Source organism: Neophocaena asiaeorientalis, unplaced genomic scaffold, assembly GCF_003031525.2.
Source record: "Neophocaena asiaeorientalis asiaeorientalis breed wild unplaced genomic scaffold, Neophocaena_asiaeorientalis_V1.1 scaffold684, whole genome shotgun sequence".
NCBI lineage: Eukaryota > Metazoa > Chordata > Mammalia > Artiodactyla > Phocoenidae > Neophocaena > Neophocaena asiaeorientalis.
The window spans coordinates 7,611,484-7,616,185 of NW_020174048.1; the positions used below are offsets into that span (position 1 = coordinate 7,611,484).

Sequence of the window (4,702 nt, forward strand, 5' to 3'; positions counted from 1 at the left end):
ACAGCCAAAAAAAAAAAAAAAAAAAAAAAAAAAAAAAAAAAAAAAAAGAATAAAATAAAATGAAAATAAAGGAATGAAGAAAAATGTAAGAAAATCTAACAAAAATAGAAGCCACTAAGAGGAAGTTAATACTCTCCTATAAAGTTAAAACTAGCCAGATCATGTACTAAGACCATAAGCAAATAATCTATTTTAAAATGTATTCCAAATAAGCACATAATTTGAAAGCTACACCACAGCCCTAAGAACACAAACCATTTGTCTTTGCTTTCTCGTTCAATGACCAAACAACTTCGGTGACTTGAGATTGAGAATCACAAGAGATCACTAACAAGTCAGACATGGATCCCTCTCATTAGAAACCTCATTATGAGTGTGAGCAAAGGAAGAAAGCCTAACGGGATTTAGTGGTTTATTTACCATCTACAACTGCCACAAGCTTTACTCACTAGGATCTCTCTCTCTCTCTCTCTCTCATTAAAAATTCTCATACATGCAGTTACTCCTTCCTTCAACCATTAGGTAAAGGGAACCACTCCACTGGAGATAAGAAGATACAAGAGGGAGTTTAGGATTAGGAAGGACAGGTTTTAAAAAGGCAAATCAGCTGAGAATTTTGTAGAGGGGCTCTGGGAGGAGGCCAGGAAACTGAACTGCTAACACTGGAACTCTATCCCTCATCTTTGAGGACGGGGAGGGGTACCATGGGCCTGAAGGCACAGTTACTATGAGGAGAGCTAAGGTGATAAGCCCTGGGAACGGGGTGGGAGACTGAGATGCTTACTGGGCGCCACTGGCCGAACAGAACAGAAATGGCCCAAAGATATTCTCCCCGAACATCAAGAATCTACGTTACTTTGCGTCTCCACTGAAACAGTTATAGTGAAGTTGGTGAGGGTTTGTAGAGGATTGGAACAAAAGGGGGAAGGTTCGCAAACTATCCTGCACAAGCCAAAGTGAACGTATAAGCATCCACTTGAAATTTCAGGGAAGATACTGAAAATACTCCTTTAAGCAAAGAATGGTATGTCATAAACAAACACTATTAAATGTTATTCTAAGAACATAATGATGAATGAATAAGACAGGCTTTGCTTTCAGAAAGCTTACAATCCAGTTGGGAAGACAAATGAGAAAAGAGAACAGGACTTCCCTGGTGGCACAGTGGTTTAGAATCCGCCTGCCAAAGCAGGCGACACAGGTTCGAGCCCTGGTCCAGGAAGATCCCACATGCCGTGGAGCAACTAAGCCCGTGCGCCGCAACTACTGAGCCTGCGTGCTGCAACTACTGAAGCCCACGTACCTAGAGCCCGTGCTCCACAACAAGAGAAGCCACTGCAATGAGAAGCCCGCACACCACAAGGAAGAGTAGGCCCCGCTCGCCGCAACTAGAGAAAGCCCGCATGCAGCAACGAAGACCCAACACAGCCAAATAAATAAATAAATTTATTTTTAAAAAAAAAGAGAACAGCAATATAGGACAATAAATAATAATGATAAGGACAGTGTCTAGGAAAGCATGTTAAGAACACAAAAGCCAGCTTGGGGGAATCAGGAAAGGCTAACTGAAAGGGAGGTAATAAAACTTAAATTAATGGAGAGCACCCACTATTAGTAACCAAGTACATACCTATGATAACTTCCTTACTGTACTCCATTATATTTTAGTGAAGGTAAAATTAGAAAGACTTTTACAGGACTACTTCCTCCTTCCCAAACTGTTTTTTTCCCATGAGGAAATTGTGGACATTATCACATATATACATTTTTTTTCCATTCAACACAAAATGTTACAAGCACATTTCATACAAAATGAATTTGGATATATGCTTTCAAGGAATTTTAACTGAACCAGGAAAAAGGTATATAAGCCGATATACTAAAATGAAACATTTTAGGGAATTCCCTGCCGTCCAGTGGTTAGGACTCCGTGCTTTCACTGCTGAGGGCCTGAGTGCGGCCAAAAAAAAAAAATTTCTTTTAAGTGCTATAGGATATGAAAAAATTGCTATGAGAGCAAACTGAATAACTGTCACCAGGGACTGGGCCTTACTCCTCTTTGAACCCCCAGGTCCTAACACAGCGGTTGGCACACACACATAAATACACAGTGGGGGGGCTGAATTAATATCACTAGATAACCCCAAAGGTAACAGGTGAAGGCCCAGCTGGTCTTAAGGGATTAAGTAGGTGTTTACAGGTGATTGTAGAAGGCCTGCAGGCAGATTAAACCCCACATGCAAAGGCATGTGTTGGGGAAAGACCTGGAACATCTGGGTGAGAGCAAAGCTGTGAAATGCTGTTGGTGGAAGCACAGGCAGGGTGCTTCAATGGTGGGCAGAGTGGATGTGGACAGAAATGGTCGGATGAGAACCGAGGCTACGCAAAGAGCTGGAGCTGAATGGCAAAGAGCTGTGCAAAGTTCAAATCTGGGGGTTTCAACGCAAAGACAACTGGGATGCCCAAATAGTTCTGTTTTATATTAAGCAAAGGTGTGATGGGTTGTGTTTTGTTTTGTTTTTTAAGGAAAGTAACTTTGGCCATGTGAAGGGTGACCAATGGCAGCCAGGAGACCCGCTGGCTACCATGGGTTTATTTCCAGGTCCAGTCCAAGCCTCATCTCTTGTCCGCGAAGCCTGATTGCTCCAGCTCTCACTGGTCCCCTGATCAACTTCTGTTAACAGTTATCTGCAGGACTACATCATCTCTTAACGCAGAATGTTAGGGACCTGGCAGGTGCCTGAATATTTGCTGAGGAAAAGACTTAACCATTTATTTAATTACTCCTCCTCTCATGCTGGCCACCCTCTACATTTAATGAAGCCTACACGCTATCACAAGAGAACTGGGCCCAAGGTCGTCACCGAAGAATGGGACTAGAATGGGACTCCCCACTGTGTTCCTGAAAACTCTCCCTTGCACTCCTAGTCCCCTACTCAGACACCATCTGCCTTTCCAAATGTCCAGTTCAACCTCCTCTTCCCATTTCACTCTTTCCTTCCACTTTATTTCTATCCACCGTCTCATCTTAATGATGTATACACAGATCTACAAGATACATTTGTTAAAGGTAAAGGGGGGAAAAAAACCTTAAAAATCCACTCATGTTTGCAAGCCACCTTAGTGAACTTCTTTCAGATGGCCACGTTTAGGTCAATCTCTCAGAGTTCAAGTTGTTAGAAGAGTTATGTTTTCATTTTACTTCAAATATGTTGTTGCTCAAACATTTATTATTACATGCACATAATATCTAATGCGTATTCATCCTTCAGAGAGATGGTGATTCAAGATCCAGCATAAACTCCCTCTACTAAATAGCCTTGCTTAAAAAAATCAGTGTTTGTTTAACACTTTCCATGAGCACTTTAAGAAGTCACATGTAATTAATCGCCTCAATTTTCAGAGCAACACTGTGGGATGAGAATTACTGCTACTTTATAGAGAGAGTAATGGAATTATTTGATAAGCAGGTCCGGGAAATTCTACAAAAGCATTTTTACTGAGACATTACTCCTCCAAACTCTTCTGATCCCCTTATTATCCGGACAAAAGGGCCAGTGACCACTTACTCCAGCTGTTCTCCTCCCACTTATCCCTATAAAAAGTAAACACACACCACACCAGAATGGAAACCATTACTGCACGGTAATGAAGCCTCAATGAGGTGATAGCTGTCACTGCTGTACATCTTCGGAGCTCTTAAGAAAACTGGACAACCAGAGCTACCAGGAGGGAACGCGTCACCTGCTCCTCTCTGATGCACCAGAGCTGCCTGGCAGGGCCACCATGAGGGGTCCTGCGCTCCAGAGTGCTGCTGAAGAATGAACAGGAGGGAGCAACGTTCCCAGAGGGATTCTCTAGAGTCGGTCGGACTGGGAACCGGACTGGTTCCCTCCCCACCCCCCACCCCACCCCCGGCATTACATCCTAACTTCCAAAATGCTACCTCAGTTATACGAGAGCACAATAAGGGATGCAGAGGAGGGAGAGGCACGGGGGAGGAGAATTATTAAACTTCAGGGTTTTAAGAAATACAGGGGAAAGACTGATACAAGGAAGAGATCAGCGTACAGGAGGATTAGGTTAGACATTTGGGAGATGAGTCTTGAAACTGTGAAATCGTTTATTGCTGGGTTTCGGTGTAAGGCTCAGGCTACTAAATTTACAAAAGTCAAACTTTGAAGACTTTAATGAGAATGCTTTCAACAGAGAGACACATTTTAAAAAATTACCTTTCGGCATGGTACCCTGATCTAACGATTTCAAAGGTGGCTAGGGCAAAACAAAATAACTTTAAAAAATCATGAAGTATGTTGTCTTACATTTTGAGGCTGAAAAAAAAATACGGAAGGATAATTTAATGCAGTCTGAAGAGTTAGCCAAAAACAAAGTTGGGTTCTTCTTTATATCAAAGACTAAGCCATGCGTTTCACTGACCCTAACAAGTACATTGCGGAAGAGGGTTAAAAATAGAATACATAAAACTACCAGAGGAAACAATTCCGGAAGTTGACCGAGTTATCTTCTTGAAAGCCGGCTTTCGTGTTTCAAGATAAACTATTCCTCCCCAAACCAAACCTCCCGAACGACAGCAATAAAAATGAAGTTCTGATAGGTCATTTGCCCCTTCCCTGTTTCCTTCCCACCCCCCGCTCCCATGAATAACAAAACAGTAAAATCCTCCTTTGCAAATAACAGGCAC

At 42.3% G+C, this 4,702-nt stretch overlaps 1 protein-coding gene across 1 annotated transcript in view; it reads right to left on the reverse strand.

The window, feature by feature from the left end:
- TPP2 (tripeptidyl peptidase 2) overlaps positions 1 to 4,702 on the reverse strand; it is a 67,764-nt gene that overhangs the window by 62,806 nt on the left and 256 nt on the right. The window lies entirely within an intron of this gene.